At 38.5% G+C, this 18,432-nt stretch overlaps 1 pseudogene; it reads right to left on the reverse strand.

The window, feature by feature from the left end:
- Nucleotides 1-231: 231 nt before the first annotated feature.
- LOC105064404 (uncharacterized protein C8orf58 pseudogene) lies at nt 232-1,839 on the reverse strand (annotated as a pseudogene).
- Nucleotides 1,840-18,432: the final 16,593 nt, after the last annotated feature.

Genomic DNA, 18,432 nt, shown 5'->3' on the forward strand with positions numbered 1-18,432 from the left:
CTGAAATTAGGAATTTATTACATAGATCTAAAGGTGGATTAGATGGAGCAGGAGAGAGGATTAGTGAACTGGAAAATCAGTTAGTAGAAAGTACCTAGATTGAAGCACAGACAGAAAAAAAGAAAAAGATGGGAAACATATAAAATAGCATTAATGCTACATGTGACACAATGAAAAGATCTAACATATTTTTCTGGAGTCCAAAAAGGAGAGGAAAGAGAGCATGGGGCAGAAGCAATATTACTGGCCAACTTTTTTCTATATTTGACAGAAGAAATCAAGTTGAACAGAGCAATTACAAAGAAGCTATATTTGGGTACAGATCACCATGATGAACAAACTCTGTGGATGATAGATAAATAAGTTAGTTCACATTGCCTAAGCCCAGAGATTTCTGGCAACCAGGGAGGAGCCTGGGGGCTGCCACATCTTGGGGCCTCTCAGGGACCCAGGCTCAGAGAGAAGGGCAAGTGTCAGCATCTTTTCCAGGCAGTGCCCACAACAGGGCAAAGGGCGAGGAAGAAGGCTCCCTCCCACTCGGGGTCACATCCTGGCACCAGGAGGTCTCAGTGCAAAGAAAAGTTTTTTGTTCTTTGCTTCTTAACTGCTAACGATGGCATAAAGGTCTTCCGGAGGGGGTGGCATGGAGGCCTTTCACGGAGGCCCCCTGATGCTGTCCTGCGGGCAGGGCCGTCAGGAAGGGCAGCGGGTTCAGCAGGTCGAGGGCTTCTCCATCGGATCTGGTTGAGGAGGACCTTGACCTTGTGTCCCTGGGAGGATGGGAAGGCGTTAGCTCACTCTGCTGGGGCCTCTGACAGCCTGGGAGGGCTGGGGCTGCGGACCCCTGCCTTTGGGGGTGAAGCTGTTTTTGCTCCTGTCTCCTCAGTCTGGCTGAGCTGCTCCCATGGCTCATGGACCTCACTGCCTGGGGCATGAGAGGATGGAGATGAAGGGGCCACAGCCGACTCCTCCGACTCCTCTTCAGGATCCCCAGAGGCCCTCCGAGTCTGCAGCTGCAGGTAGAGCTGCTGGAGCCTCGCCGTCTGCTCCAGCACTAGGCACAGGTGTTCCAGGTAGCGAAGACCCTGCCCCGGGAGGCAGGCCTGGGCTTCAGGCCTCACCACCTCTGCTTCTTCCAGGTGTGCCTCTAGGTCACTCTCTGCCTCAGTGGCCTCCTGTACCCCTGCTCCAAAAAGAGGCTTTTCACACCCAGGCTGGCTGGGTGGGCTCAGGGAGCGGTAGTGTTGTGACAAGCTGGCAGGGGAAGTCAGGAGCTGGGGGGCCCGCTCCAGCACCTGCTCCAGCTTACGGCTGGCCAGAAGCCATCTTAGGTGGGCAGGAGGCTCCACAGCCCCAAGAGCCAGGGTCTCAGGGCTCCCCATGGGCTCAAAGTTCAGAGAGTCTTGAGAAAGCCCCCGTGAGGTGGCCGGGGAGCTGTCCCCAACCACCATCTCCACTCCTGAGTCCTGGAAGGCCAGTTTGAGAAGCGGTATCTGCCTTTCAAGACCTCTCAGCTTGCCACCTCCCTCCCAGGAGTCTGACGAGTACCCTGGAGCAGCATCCGGTCTGTAGGTGCTGGTGACTCCAGGCACTAGGCAGCCACGTGCCAGGTCCTCGCCAGTGACATCCCGGCCGCTGAGTGGCTCCACGGCGAAGGCGCGCCGCAGGCCCAGCATGGTCCCCAGTCCGGCCCCTACACGGCGCCTGGGCCGCGGCGATCCCGGCTGGTCCCCGCGCCGCTGTCGGGCGGGCGGGCCCTTTAAAGATTTTTAAGGAAGTTTTTTTAAACTTCTTTTAAAAAAAATTTATTTGTTGTTGTTGTTGTGGGGAGGTAATTAGTTTTACTTATTTATTTTTAGAGGAGGTACTGGGGATTGAACCCAGGTCCTCATGCATGCTAAGCATGTGCTCTACTGCTTGAGCTATACCCTCCCCCTTAAGGAAGATTTTTAACAGAGATTTTTAAAAGAGAAAAATCTTCAAAGCACCAAGAAAATAAAGGCACATTACTTCAAAGAAACAACCATAAGACTAACAAATTGAAGTCTCCGAGGTGAAAAGTACAAAACCTAAGTGTGTTTTGAATATATTTTGAAGGGATGGGACTAACAGCAGATTAGATATTGTGGGAGAAGAGATCAGTAAACTCAAAGATATATAAAGACCTATCAGCAGAACGTTTCTGAAAGGAAGCATAGAGAGAAATAAAGGAAGCACACTGAAAACATAAGAGAACCACAGTGACCTACGGAAGGATATTGAGTGTCTAGCATAGTTGTAGCCAAAGTTCAGAAAGACAGGGGAAAACCAAAAGCTACTGAATAAAATTTTTCCAGATTTGACAAACACTGGAAACCCAAAGATCCAAGAGTCTCAACACCACTCATAAAGACATAAAACGACAATGAGGTCCAATGTAATCACATTGCTGAAAATCAGTGACAATGAGAAAAATCTTAAAAGAAGCCAGAAGGTAAAAGGGAAACTACATACAGAGACAAAGATAAAATTGTCATAGACTTATTGTCAGAGACTACACAAGCCAGAAGACAATAGAATACAATTTTTAAAGTTGTGGAGGGAAAGGGACTATCAACCTAAGTCTCCAAATTTAGTAAAAATAGGGGGGTGGGAAGGGACAGACTGGGATTTCAAAATGTAGAATAGATAAACTAGATTATACTGTGTAGCACAGGGAAATATATACAAGATCTTCTGGTAGCTCACAGCGAAGAAAAAAATGTGACAATGAATATACATATGTTTATGTATAACTGAAAAATTGTGCTCTACACTGGAATTTGACACAACATTGTAAAATGATTATAAATCAATAAAAAAAGTTTAAAAAATTTAGTAAAACTATCCTTAAAAGTGAAACTTTCACACACACACACAAAAGTGAGACAATTCATCATCAGTCGACCTACACTCTAAAAAATGTTAAGGAAAGTTTTTCAGGCAGAAGAACATACCAGATGGAAATTTGGATCTACACATAAGAGTGAATGGAACTAGAGATGGAAAATACATCAATAAATATAAAATACGTTTTTCTTACTTAAAAATTGTTTAAACATAATTGACTATTTAAAGCAAAAAGAAGAACAATGTATTGTGGGGTTTATAACATATGTAGAAATAAAACGTATAACAACAATGACACAAAATATTAGAGGGGGTAATTGGACTACAGTATTTTAAGTTTCTAACTTTTACACAAAGTGATATTAGTTGAAGGAAGAATGTGATAAGTTAAAGATGCACATTGTAAGCCTTAGAGCATGAGTCAGCAAATTTTTTCTGTAAAGGACCAGACAGTAAATATTTTAGATGTTGAAGGTCATACAGTCCCCATTGCAATTAATCAGCTCTGCTGTTGTAGCATGAAAACAGCTCTAGACGATACTTAAATCAGTGAACCTGACTGTGCTCCAATGAAACTTTATTTGTAGACTCTTAAATTTGGACTTCAAACTGTTTTCTTATATCACAAAATATTCTTCTTCTTCTGAATTTTTTCAGCCTTTAAAAAACGTAAAAACTGTTCCTAACAAATCTCCGAGGCAAAAATCCCCCAAATAATTTACATAGATAACTCTGAAGGAAGTGTTCATAACTTCCCACTCCTTAAATGTGGGCTGGGCATGGTGACTACTCAACATGATGGAAAGGGACGAAGAGGGTAATTTTAGAGAGACTTGATAACACTACCCTAACCAGGTGCTCAAGGTCAATATCAACAGTGATAAGTCATGCTGATAGTATGTACTCTTTATATGATGCATCTTCCCTCAAAACTATAACTCCAGTCAAAGCGTGAGAAAAGCATCAGGCAAATCCCAATAAAGGGATATAATACAAGCTATCTGATTATTATTCCTCAAAACTGTCAAGGCTATCAAGAAAAAAAAATAAAAGAGGAAAGGTGGAGAAACTGTAATAGCTCAGAGGTGCCTGAGAAAACACGATGATTAAATGCAACCTGGTATCCTAGATTGGATCCTGGAACAGAAAAAGGACATTAGGTAAAATGTAGGTGATGGACGAATGGATAAGCACAAGTGTCCATTGATAGATGAATGAAGAAACAAAATGAGGTATATACATGCAATGGAATATTATTCAACCTTAAAAAGGAAGGAAGTTTTGACACATGCTGCAACATGGATGAAACTTGAGGGCGTTAAGTGAAATAAACGGGTCACAAAAGGCAGATACTTTATTGTTCCACATATGTGAGGTACCCGGAGTAGTCAAATTCAGAGCTACAGGAAGTAAAATGGTTGTCAAGGGCTGAGGGGAGGGGGAAAATGGAGAGTTTTTGTTTAATGGGCAGAGAGTCTCAGTTTTGCAAGATGAAAAGAGTTCTGGGGATTGGTTGCACGGTGATGTGAATATACTTAACACTTCTGAACTGAATAGTTAAAAACGGATAAAATAGTAAATTTTGTGTTATGTGTATTTTACCCCAACTTACAAAAACGAAGGAAATCCCAATAAAGCATGAACTTTAGTTAATGTATTACTAATTGCTCATTCATTTTAACAAATGGACTACATTAATACAAGATGCTAATATCATGGGAAACTGGGCACAGGATATATGAAACTCTGTATTATCTTTACAGTTTTCTGTAATCTAAAACTGCTCTAAAAAATAAAGTTTGTTATATAGACTGTAAAAAATAGGCCATGGGCCATATGCTAACCTGTGCCCTAAAGCAACCAGTAAACAGATGTAAAAAGCAGCATAGCTATTGACATTAGTAGAGATAAAAGGAATGTTTTTTAACAGTCAATTAATGAAAAAGAAAGCAGGAAAAGAAGAAAAAAGAAATAAAAAATACCTAGGACTAAAAGAAAACAAATAGAAAATGGGTAGATTTAGAACCAACCATACTAATAATTGCATCAAATGTAAATGATCAAATACTCCAAGACAGAGATTATCAGACTGTCTTTTTAAAAAGGAGGACCAACTATATGCTATCATTAAGACTGACATCCTACATTTCCACAGAAATTACGGAAACAAGAAGAGAATGAAATGATATATGTGAAATACTGTAAAAATAACTGGCAAACTGGCAGAAAAAAAAAAAAGAGAAAATGTCCTTTAAAAACTGAAGATGATTGTAGTCCAACATGTAAGGAGCTAGGAAGTCATAAGGCCACCCTAATAACAACTAAGAAACTAAACTAACAAAAAGTCAACACTCTTCCTTGGATCCATCATGGGGCAGATTGCTGCCCTTCAAGCTGGAGAGCAGGCAGGCAGGTAGGTGTTGAAAACTCACAGCTTATCCTTGCAGAAACCCATGAGCAAACACCTGCGCAGGAACCAGTGCTGATGTAGGAAAAACCTAAACTATAATTGATGAATTTCAGGAGACACAGTGTGAACAGCCTGAGAATTAAAAACTTCAGGGACCCAGTTATGGTAATTCTACTCTTTAGAGAATTTCACTTCCAAGACTCCACAAGTTTCTCACAGTAAATATTGGGGGAAAATTCTCACGCTTCTGGCAGGAGGAGGGGAAAAGTAACCAATTTAAAATAGCCAGAGCTTTCTGTTCTTTTTAACAAGGCTTGCCCTCAAGAGAAATGATTTCAATAGAGCCTAAATTATTGGAGTTTTTTTAGAGTCTAACTGACTTGAGGAAGGGAAATACCCAATTCTAGCCACTCTAACCATCCTGTCCCACCTAAGAGAGGGAACAAAAAGCACTTATGAAGTTCATAATCCAGAGGTACAGATTCATTAAGAGACTAAGACCTCCTCAGAGGACCATGGATGCTTCCCCTCCCCCCACATCTCACCACATTACTAAAGGCTTATTTACTGCAGTTGCTTTTACCCAACACATCATATCTGGCTATCAGGAAAAAAATCCAAGGCATACTAAAAGACAGAAAACACAGTTTGAAGAGACAGACAGCAAGCATCAAAACCAGACTCAGATATGGCAGGATGTTGGAATTACTAGACCAGGAATTTAAAACAACTATGACTAATATGCTGTTGATGTGGTGTGATGGCTGATTTTATGTGTCAGTTTGATTGGGCTAGGGGATGCCTAGACAGTTGGTAAAACATTATTTTGGGGGTGTGTCTGAGGATATTTCTGGAAGAGATTAGCATTTGATTCAGCAGAATGAATAAAGCATCATCCAATCTGTTGAAAGTCTGAATAGAACAAGGAGCAAGAAATGACAAATTTTGTGGAAGATAATAAAAGCAACAATGTATTTGATTATATATGCTTATGTGTGTGTGTATATATACTATATATATATATATATATATATATATATATATATATATATATATATGCTTATGTGTAAGTGAAATGAGTGACAGCAATAATACAAGGGACTGGGAAGAACTGGGATTATTTTGTTTTTATAAGGTACCCATACCACACATGAAGCTGTATAGTTATTTGAAAGTGGACCTGGATTAACTGTAAGGGTATGTTGCAAACATTAAGGCAACCACTAAAAAAAGAAATATTATTAATATGCTAAGAGAGGAAAGAAAAATGGAACCATATAAAATGCTCCATTTAAAGTACAAAAGGCAGAAAAATTGCGGAAGACAAAAATAGGAACAAAGAACAAGGGCAGCGAATATAAAACAGTAACAAGTGTGGTAGATATGAATCCAACTATACCAATAACCACTTTAAATATCAATAATCCAAATGCCTCAATTAAAAGACAAATAATCAGAGTGGGTCAAAAAACAAGACCCTTTGCAGATACTAACTACTATATAAAAAATAGATAAACAAGTTTATACTGTATAGCACAGGGAACTATATTCAATATCTTGTGACCTATTATGAAAAAGAATATGAAAAGAAATATATGTATGTTCATGTATGACAGAAGCATTACATAGATGCAAAAATCCTCAGCAAAATATTAGCAAATCAAATCTAACAATGGATCAAAAGAATTGCACACCATGACCAAGTGGGACTTATTTCAGGTATGCAAAGCTGATTCAGTATTTGAAATCAATTAATTTAATCCATCATATCAACAGGCTAAAGAATAAAAATCACATGATCCTATTACTAGATACAGAAAAAGTATTTGACAAAATCTAACACCCACTCATGATAAATATTCTCAGAAAACTAGAAATAGAGGGAAAGCTTCTCCTCTTGATAAAGCATATCAACAAAAATCTATAAACAACAAGGACCTACTGTATAGCACAGAGAACTGTATTCAATATTTTGTGATAACCTATAATGGAAAATAATCTGAAAAAGAATATATATATGTGTATATACATATATATATACACATACACTGAATCACTTTGCTGTACACCTGAAACATGGTAAATCAATTATACTTAAATAAAAAAAGTTAAAAACAAAAACCCTACAGCTAAACACCATACTTAATGGTGAAAAACTTGAAGCTTTCTTGTTAAGATCAGGAACAAGGCAAGGATGTCACTTCTCACCACTCTTTTTCAACACTGTATTGGAAGACCTAGCTAATGCATTAAGACAAGAAAAGGAAATAAAATGTATACTGATTGGGAAGGAAAAAAAGTTCACAGATGACATGATCGTCTATGTACAAAATCTGAAAGAACTGACCAAAAAACAAAACCTCCTGTAACTAATAAGTGGTTATAGCAAGTTTGCAGGATACAAGGTTACTAAACAAAAGTTAATTACTTTCCTATATACCAGCAATGAACAAGTGAAATTTGAAAAAAAGAACTCACAATATTAGCACCCCCAAAAGAAATACTTGCGCAGAAACCTAACAAAATATGTACAAGATCTGTATGAGGAAAATGAGAAAACTTTGATATAAGTAGTCAAAGAAGAACTAAATGGATGTAGTGTTATTCCATGTTCGTGAACAGGAAGATGCAATACTGATGAAATCAGTTCTTCCCAATTTGATGTACAGATTCAAAGCAATTTCAATCAAAATCCCAGCAAGTTATTCTGTGGACATCAATAAACTAATCATAAAGTTTATATGGAGAAGCAGAAGATCTAGAATTGGCAAAACAATATTGAAGTAGAAGAACATAGTCAGAGGATTGATATTACCCAACTTGAAGATTCACTATAAAGCTATAGTAATGAAGAGGGTATATTATCAGTGAAAGCATAGACAAGTAGATCAATGGAAAAACCTAGAGAGCCCAGAAATAGATCTACATAGATATGGTCAACTGACCTTTGAGAAGAGAATAAAGGCAATACAATGGAGCAAAAATAGTCTTTTAAATAAATGGTGCTGGAACAACTGGACATCCATGTGAAATTAAGTATATCTACACACAGACTTATCACCCTTCACAAAAATTAACTCAGAATTAATCATAGACTTAAATGTAAGATGCAAAACTATGAAACTCCTAGATGATAACGTAAGAGATAACCTTGGGTATGGTGATGACTTTTTAGGTATGCCAAAGGCATGATCCATGAAAGAAAGACTTGATAAGCTGAATTTCAATAAAATTAAAATTCTTCTACTCTGCAAAAGACACTGTCAAGAGAATGAGAAGGCAAGCCACAGATTAGGAGAAAATATTTACAAAAGACATATTTGATAAAGGACTGTTACTAAAATATATAAAGAACTCTTAAAACTCAACCTTAAGAAAATGAATAATCCAATTTTAAAATGCACCAAAGATCCAAACAGACAACTCACCAAAGAAGAAATACAGATGGAAAAGAAGAATACGAGAAGATGCTCAACATCACATGTCACTAAGGCATTGAAAATTAAAACAACAAGATACAACTATACACCTATTAGAATGTCCAAGATCCAAAACACTGACAACATCAGTGAGGATGTGGAAAACAGGAACATTCATTGTTGGTAGAAATGGAAAATGGTATAGCTACTTTAGAAGACAGTTTTGTGGTCTCTTCCAAATCTAAACATACTCTTACCATATGATCCAGCAAATTGTGTCCTTTGGTATTTACCCAAATGATTGAAAACTTATGTCCACACAAAAGCCTGAACAAGAATGTTTACAGCAGCTTTATTCATAATTGCTAGAACTTGGAAGGAACCATGATGTCCTCAGTAGGTGAATAGATAAACTGTGGTATATCTAGATAATGGAATGTTATTCAGCACTAAAAAGAAATGACCTATCAAGCCATGAAAAGACATGAAGCGGCCTTAAATACATATTACTAGGTGAAAAGAGCCAGTCTGAAAAAGCTACATACTGAGTCCAACAATCTGGAAAAGGCAAACTATAGAAACAGTAAAAAGATCAGTGGTTTCCAAGGGGAGGAAGGGAGGTGGAATGTGGGATTTAGGTGGCAGTTGAGTTATTCTGTAGAATAATGGTAGATACAAGATATTTTACTTTTGAAAAAAAAAAGAAAGGAAGAACACAAATTTTTCTTACAGAGAAACTCTTACAGAGAATAAAGGAGAAAAATGAAAAGCACTTCCTAACTTTTTGGATGAGGGCAGCATAACCTTGATATCAAGAGCAAACTAGGACTCTGCAAAAAGGATAATTACAGAACAATTTCTGTAAAAACATATGTATAAATCCTAAACAAAATAATAGAAACCAAATCCAGTATTATATAAACATGACAATGCATCATGACAAATTTGAATTTATTCCAGGAATGAGAGGTTGGCTTCACATTTGAAAACAAATTATGTAATTCTCCACATTAAAAGTATAAAGGAGTAAAGTCATTTTTCAATATATGTGAAAAATTTCATAAAAATACATTTATTTATGATAAATTTTTTTTTTACCAAGCTAGGAATAAAGGAGATTTTCTTAATCTGATAATATCAAACAGAAAAATCTACAGCAAATTTCACACTTAATGGTAAAGTATTGAAAAATACCTCCTTGAAATTAGAACAAATTGAGGATGTCTACCATCACCACTTCTATTTAGTATTGTAATGGGAAGTCATATCCAGTGCAATAAGGCAAGAAAAAGAAATAGAAGATGTGAGGCTTGATAAAAAACAAAAAAACCTGTGGCTATTCACTGATAGCATGATTATGTATGTTGGAAACTAAAAAAAAAACTACGGACATGCTATAAGAATGAATAAATTCAGCAAGGTTTTGGAAACAAGGTCAGTATACAATAATAAATTGTATTTTTGTAAGTGGACAGTAAGAAGTTAGAAAATTTTAAAAATTACATCAACAGTAGCATTTTTTTAATTAAAAAAAAAAACAGAAACAAATCCAACAAAGTATAGTCATGATTCTACACATAAAACTACAGAATATTACTGAGAGGAAAAGAAGACTTAAAAAAAAATAGACATATACTGTATTCACAGATTGGTAGCATTAGTATTGTAAAGTAGTCAGTTCTTCCCCCAATTGATCTACAGATTCAATTCAACCTCAATAAAATCTTGTACACTGCTGATGGGAATGTTAAATGGTGCAATCTGTTTGGAAAACAGTTTGGCTGTTCCTCCAAAGGATAAATATAATATTACCATGTGACCCAGAAATTCGAATATTTAATAAGCAATTCTAATTTCCCAAAGGAAATGAAACCATGTCCACACAGAACATTGCACATGAATGTTCAGTGGCATTATTCTTGATAGCCCAAATATTGAAACAACCCAAATAACCATTAATTCAAGAATGGATAAATACAATGCGGTACATCCATATAATGAAATATTATTTAGCCATGAAACAGAACGAAGTACTGATACATGCTACAACACGGATGAATTTTACAAACATTTTGTTAAATGAAAGAAGTCACAAAAGACCACCCATTTCACATTTATGTAAAATTTTCAGCATAGGCAAATCTATAAAGACAGAAAATAGAATTGATGATTACTGAGAGTTGGGAGTGGGGGTTGGGGAGAGGAGTGACTGCTAATGAGCATGAGGTTTTTCTTGAAGGGTGATGAAAGTATTCTAAAATTGATTGTGGAGATGGTTACACAACTCTGCAAAAAAAAAAAACTGAAGTCCATTGAATTATACACTTTTAAACGGGTGATTTGTATGGCATGTGAAATAAATCTCAAATCTATTATTTTTTTAACTGAATAAAAAAAACCTGAATTTTTTTGGTAGAAATTGACAAGCTAATTCTAAAATGTATATGGAAATGCAAAAAGCCATGAATGACAAAGATGATCTTAAAGAACTACAAAGTTGGAGGATTTAAACTATCTGTTAGTAAGACTTATTACAAAGCTACAATAATTTAAACAGGTAGTATTGGCAAACTTGTTGACAAATAGACTGATGGAACACAATGGAAAGTCTAGAAACAGACCCACACCCATATAGTCCAATGGTATGATGAGCAAGAAGAGTGTTCTTTTTAATAAGTGGTATTGGATAAATTTAACACCCATATGGGAACAAAAATGAACTTTGACTCCTACCTCACTCTGTACAGAAGAACTAGTCCTAGATGAATCATTAATCCACATGTGAAGAACAATCAAAATATACCTTCAAAATTCTAAAGGAAAATTATTTGGCACCTAGAATTCTATACTAAGCAAAATTATCAATCAAGTATGAGGGTAAGTTAAAGGCAATTACAATATTCAGAGTTTCAGGAAGTATATCCCTTTGTACTCCTTCTCAAGAACTTATTGGAGGGTACATTCTAAGAAACAAGAGAATAAAACAAGAAAAAAAGAAGACATGAGCTTTAAGAAATGAGGGAATCACATGTAAGAACAAGGCAAAGGGAATCCTAAAGAGGATGGTGAAAGGAAGTTCCAGTATGAGAGTTGTTCACTGGAGCTAGGGAGCGATTAGTCAGGATTGGTGTGAATCAAAGGTCTGAGGGGCATATAGCTCAGTGGCAGAGTGTGTGCTTAGCATACATGAGGTCCTGGGTTTAATCCCCAGTACCTCTATTAAAACAAACAAATAAATAAATAACCAAATAAATAAATAAGCCTAATCACCCCTCCCTCTGATCAAAAAAAAAAACAAAAACAAAAACAAAAAACAAACAAACAAACAAAAAGGCTGCAGAGGAAGTTGCTTCAGGAAGAGGAAACTGACAGAAAACTTGTTGTGCCTCAATGTCTTGACAGGGAATTTGGACAACTGAGGTTGAAATAGTGGTCATTCCATAGAAAATTAAATGAATGTCAGCAAAAACAAAGCAAGATTAACTCCAGGAGAACAAAAAGCAGAAGTGATCATAGTACACTGCACAGTTCAGACACCAATACCAATTGCATAATCAGAGTAAACACTGAATATTGGCCTAACCAAAATTAACATTACATGTTGGGAGGTTAGTGAGACTGGAAGTGGGACTGAGTGTAGTAGAGGGGAGGAGTTGAAAAGAAGTAACTCCTCATCTTCCATACAAGGAAGTCAAAAGAGAATGCCCAAAACTGAAAAATCAAGAATTGGCAACAAAACTTGTTATTTAGTGATAAGGAGAAGCTTTCTCAAAAACATCAGCTGAGTGAGTTGAAAATCACTGACTTTGGGGAGCAGGAAATTAAGTCTGAAGAGGTATGAGACTGCTGCTTTTCTTTACATGCCTTGTAAATTCTTTGCCTCTTAAACCATGTTCATATATATCTTTGTTAAAACTTAAAATTGCATCTATAAAAACTAAATGTGAACAGCAAAAGAAAAGGAAAGCTTCTAGAAGAAAACCATGGAAAATAACAAAAGACAGTAAGTTCATGACCTTGACATTAGGCAAAGAATTCTTGAACAACAACACACACATAGCTAATAATAAATTAATACATTGTACTTCAGTAAAATAAAAGACTTCTTTTTATCAAAAGATATCATTGAGTGAGAAGTCGAGTCACAGAGTGATAGATATCTTCAACATATGTATCTGACAGAGCTCTTATATCCAGAATTTATTAAAATTATCCTACAAAATAAGAGAAAAAGGCAGACAATCCCTTTTTTAAATGAACAAAAACTTCACATGTTTTTCATAAAAGAAAGTATCCAAATATCTAATAAATGCATGGAAAGATATTCAACATAGAGAAATTCAAATTAATACCACAATGAGATACCACTACACATTTACCAAGATGACTAAAATTAAAAAGACTGACAATACTAAGTGTTGACAAGGATGTGGCTACTGGAACTCTCATACTGCTGGGAGCAAATGTAAATTTGTGCAACCACTTTAGAAAAAACTGACAATAACTACTAAAGCTAAACATATGCATTTTGTATAATCTAGCTGTTCCACTCTTCAGTACATATCCAACAGAAGTGCACACACACACACACATATATACCAAAAGGGCATTGCAAGTTTATTAGTAGCCACATTACTCCTCGTGATAAAGAGCCATCAATAATAAATGGGTAGATAAATAGCTGCATATCCATTCAATGGAATACTATACAGTAACGCTAAAGAACAAACTACTGCTACATGCAACAATATGGATAGATCTCATAAATATAATATTGTGTAAATGAAGCCAGTCACAAACAAAACAATATATTATATGTTTCCATTTACATAAAGTTAAAAAATAAGAAAAGTTATTCCAGAGTGACAGAAGTTGGTTTATCCTGGGGAGGGCGATAATTGGATGGGGTATGAAGGAGACTTCTAAGGTGTTAGCAATGTTTTGCTTTGTAAAAATTCACTGAGGTGTGAATGAGCTTAACATTTGTGCATTTTATATAGCAAATATGCTACAGCTCAATTTTTAAAATTTCTCTTCCTCTCTCTTTCCCCTTCCCTCTTTCATTTCCCCTTTATTTCCTTCTTTTCCTTTCCTTCCATACCTGAACAATTCAGCCCTATAGCCACTGGGTGAGCCAGAGCAAGGTAAGTGCCTGTGGTGGTGCTGGTGAGAGCCACAGTGGTCCAGAGCAAAGAATCAGAGCCAGCATTGGGCAGTGAGGGCATCCACTGTGGAGGTTGGGGTGGGTGGTATCATTAGTCAGCCTGATGGGAGTGAGGGCATCCATGCAGTGGAATGGTCCATGCAGGTTATTAGAGCCTAGTGGAGGAGAGTATCCCTGCACAGGGACGATCTGGCATGGGAAGTCAGAACCACAGTATTGTTAAGAAGGGTTCCATGCATATAGAGTGGCCAGGGGTGAAGTGTCAGCCTGAGAAGAGTAAGGGTGGCCCAGTGTGAGGAGTCAGCTTCACTAGCATGGGAGGGCATCCATGCAGATGGGTGGCCTGGAACGGGATAACAGAGTCCAAGCAGAGAGTGGACAGTATCTACCAAGAATGAAGTGGCAGCTGAGACAGAAACTGGTTGTAAATAGGAGAACTGATCAAATAAATAAATATATTAAGGATAATGGAATCTAGGTTTCTTGCTGCTGGAGGATGTTACAAATAAGGGAAAGGGAGAAAACTAGAATGAATCCTATTGTGTTGGATTAGAATTGGAGGTATCTGTATGAACCCGTAATTTTCAACATATACAGATAAAGAAATAAATACTGACCTGAATATGTGTAGGTTTTTGTGTTTCCCCAGGTCCATCCCTTGAGAAGTCTTGGGAACAGTGGCATTGCAATAGCAATGAGCGCCTAGCACTCGTACCTTGGTTTCTAAGTACCATTTTCCGCTAAAAAGAACTAAAACTCTTTGGAGAAATTATTGGCCCCAGGGCTGGGGCAGGTAAAATACAAAATGAGCCAGGAACATCTTATGCCAGAAAGTAAGCAATTGCTCAAAGAATGATAGGGACTATATTCGTTTGCTAGGCCTGACATAAAATACCACAGACTGAACGGCTTAAACAACAGAAATTACTTTTCTCAGGGTTCTTGAAAGCCAGAAGTCCAAGATCAAGGTGTTGGTAGGTTTGGTTTCCCCTGAGGCTCCTTTCTTTGGCTTGTGGATGGCCACCTTCTGGCTGTGTCTTCACACGGCCTTTCCCTTGGCCATCCTGGTGTCTTTTCCTCCTCTTATAAGAACACCAGTCCTATCGGATTGGACTCCCAGCCTTATGACCTTATTTAACCTTAATTACCTCTTTAAAGGCTAAATTTCCAAGTACAGTCACACTGGGTGTTAGGAATTCAACATAAATTGGTGGGGGGGGGGCATGATTCAGCCCATATCAGAAACAAAAAAGACAGCTGTCAGCTTGAAGAGGCTCCCATTGGTAGAATCTGGACAATTTGAGCATCAAAATAATAATCTTAATACTGATATAAAGAAGGAAATATAAAGCTTTTCCACTGAGTACAATGACAAAAGGAATGATGGCATTAGATAATCAACATTAGGGCACTATCATAATACAGAATATTTCAGCCAAGAGATATCATTGGATGCAAAAATTAATGGGTCCAAGTTGGATGAGGAATGGGACTTTACATAGTACCTTACAAAAGTACCCCCCCAAATTTGTTAATTATAATGGAAAAATAAGTAATTTTACAGTAGATAAATGTGGTAGACACTATTTTAATCAGAAGATCAAAATTAACATCATCATTAATGGGGCAAACTGAAGTCACTAATCACCTGATAAGATGCAGTGAGAACATAGCATTACTCCTGTGATATTCCTGCCTAAAATGCATAACTTGAATCTAATCATGAGGAAACAGACAAACCCAAAGTGAAGGGTACTCTATGAAATCGCTGGCCTATAACCTTCAAAATTTATGAAGTCATGATCGGCAAGAAAAGACTGCTTTCAATGTGGTCTCTTTCCACACTGAAAGAGACTGAAGAGGCGTGGCAACCAAATGCAAAGCGTGATACTGACTCGGGTCTTTTTGCTATGAAGAGCTTTATTGGGACAAATGGTGAAACATGAATAAATTATAGTAATAGATCTATAATTTGTATAGTTGCCTTGTGGTTATTTCAGAGAATGTCATTGTTTGTGGGATTTATGCTGAAGTACTTGGGGATGGTGGGATGTCATGTTAGCAATTTACCCTCAAATGCTTCAGGGAAAAAAAAAGCTCTTTGTACTAATCTTGGAACTTTTCTGTAAATTTGAAATGATTTCCAAATGAGAAGACAAGATGGTGATAAAAAGTTTGTAAATATTATGTGTATGTATATAAGTATATATAATATATAAGAATGTACATAAGTATATGTAAGTATTTTATATATATATAAATATATATGTATGTGTGTGTGTATATGCTACCAGCCAAGGTGTGGAATGTTTTGGACATCCATTGCTTCTGGCTTCCCTAATATTCATTCCTTCTTCCTCCAGAAATAGCATCCAGATTTTATTTAGGGGAACTGCCCCTCCCCAACTCTTTTTATAAACTTTTATTTTATTTTTTTTTTTGGTTTATTTTTGGGGGGGTAATCAGGCTTAATTAATTATTTTTTAATGGAGGTACTGAGAATTGAACCTAGGACCTCGTGCATGGTAAGCCTGCACTCTACCCCTGAGCTATGCCCTCCCCTCCCCCAAGTCTCGGTTTCTGTGTCACTGATGTGGGCGTGTGCCCAGGTCAATCAGCATATTTCATCTGCTTGGCCACAGTCATTGGTTTAGGGAAGGGCTCAAGTTAGCTTAATATAGGTCAACGTTGGGACTTTTTTTTTCTGAAACTATTGTGAAAGAGGCTTTTTTGTTTTTCTTCTGGGGTTGCTTAGGTTTTAGAAAATAAACCTGGAGCTGCTTGAGACCACCACATGGAGCCGGATTGAATAAAAAGCCATTTCAAAGAAAAGCAAAAGAGACCGAGAAACTGAGTCTTCCTGGTATCATTTTAGCCCAGAGACCCAGTTGTGTTTTGACTTTTTGGTTAAACAACCCAAATAGATTTAATTTTCAGCTTAAGCCACTTTGAGTTAAGCTGTTGGCACTTGCAACTGAAAGATTCATGACTAATGTTAGGAAATTCCTAATTCAGCTGGACTGGGTCACGGGGGCGGGGGGAGGGGGCGGGGAAGGAGAGTTGGAGCTGACAGTCAGACATGGCAGCGCCTCTGAGCATCAGGATTCAGTAGGAATCTTGGGGCCCTCAGGGGCATGTGAAGGTACTTTGGAGAAGTGGTGAGAGCAGGTGGCAGGGACACAGGGACCAAGCAGTAGTCCTTGAGTGACTCTGGACAAAGCTTGGGCTTAGGCTTTTCCCCAGTCAACCCCACCTCACAACAGTTTGCTGGAGGACCCAGAGCCCAGTAGTCACACCCTTGGCACAGCCTTGACCACAGACGCCTGCAGGCTTGGTCCTGATCCACACTTCCAACTCCATAGTAACTGTGCCTTGCATTTCTTCACACTGCCTGTTTACAAAGCACCCTGTCTCCAGTTTGTGCAACTGAGCGTCAGGACAGCTCTATGAGGGAAGCAGGACTGGGTTTATTCCCATTTTACAGGTGTGGAAAAAGTAAAGCTCAGAAAGGTAAAGCGACCTGTCCAAAGTCACACAGCTGTTCAATGGCTTCCTGAACAGGGTTCCTCTCTCCAAATCCAGAGCTCTAGAAACAGCTCTCTGGGCTTTGAAATTTCTGAGAAGGGGCTGCAGGATGGGAGATGTGGTAGAAGACAGAATCTCTCCCTTTGGATTTTGGGACTGTTCTGAAGTTGAGTGAGCAGAGGGCCAGGCTTTCAGGGATACATCAGCCCTCAGGACAGGGGAGTAGGGTGGGAACACTGCCAGGGGTCAGGATGTTGGTTGGGGCCAGGTAAGGGAGCTTCACAGAATACTGAATTCTCAGGGCAGGACCCAAGGGACAGCTGGCATGCTTTGGGCAGTGCTCTAGGGAGTTAGGAATTGAGGATTCCTCCCACACCTAAAAAGTCTGCTGTTTAGTGGAAGAGACATATATGAAACAGTAAACTAACAGCAAAAATAAGGTTAATAGTAATTATAAAGTACCAAATATTATTTATGCCGGATACTGCTTTAAGTTCTCACAACCACCTCAAAAAAGATCTATTATTAGCCCCATTTTAGAGCTGAGGAAACTGAGGCACAGAGAAGGTAAGTAAGTTGCCCAGAGTCACACAGCTATAAGAAGGAAAGGTTGGGATTTGAATTGAAAGTCTAAGCCCAGGGCCCAAACTCTCAAGAGTTCCAGTTACTCTCCCAGCATATTCACCGAGCATCCACTCTGCACCAGGCCCTGAGCCAGGATGAAGATGACAGACCAGGGCTCCACTGGAGGGTGGGATGGGAGGGGGCCACCAGCCAGGCAGGGCATGGGCTCTGGTAGTCTTGTGGGAGAACCCTGACAGGGTGAGTCTGGGCAGGATGAGGAGTTGGAGACACATAAGGGAGAGTAGGAGTTGGGCAGCAGGTGGAGGAGAATGCTCTGGGCAGAGGAGGGGCGCCAGCACCAAGGCCTCCAAGAGCGTTAGAACTCGTGGTCCAAAGCCCTGTCAAGGCTGCAGAGTTAAGGGGGCTCCTGCCTCCCAGCTTGCCTGGGAGTTGGCCTGGAGCGGGTGGGGCACCCATTCCAG

Source organism: Camelus bactrianus, chromosome 16 (genome assembly GCF_048773025.1).
Source record: "Camelus bactrianus isolate YW-2024 breed Bactrian camel chromosome 16, ASM4877302v1, whole genome shotgun sequence".
NCBI lineage: Eukaryota > Metazoa > Chordata > Mammalia > Artiodactyla > Camelidae > Camelus > Camelus bactrianus.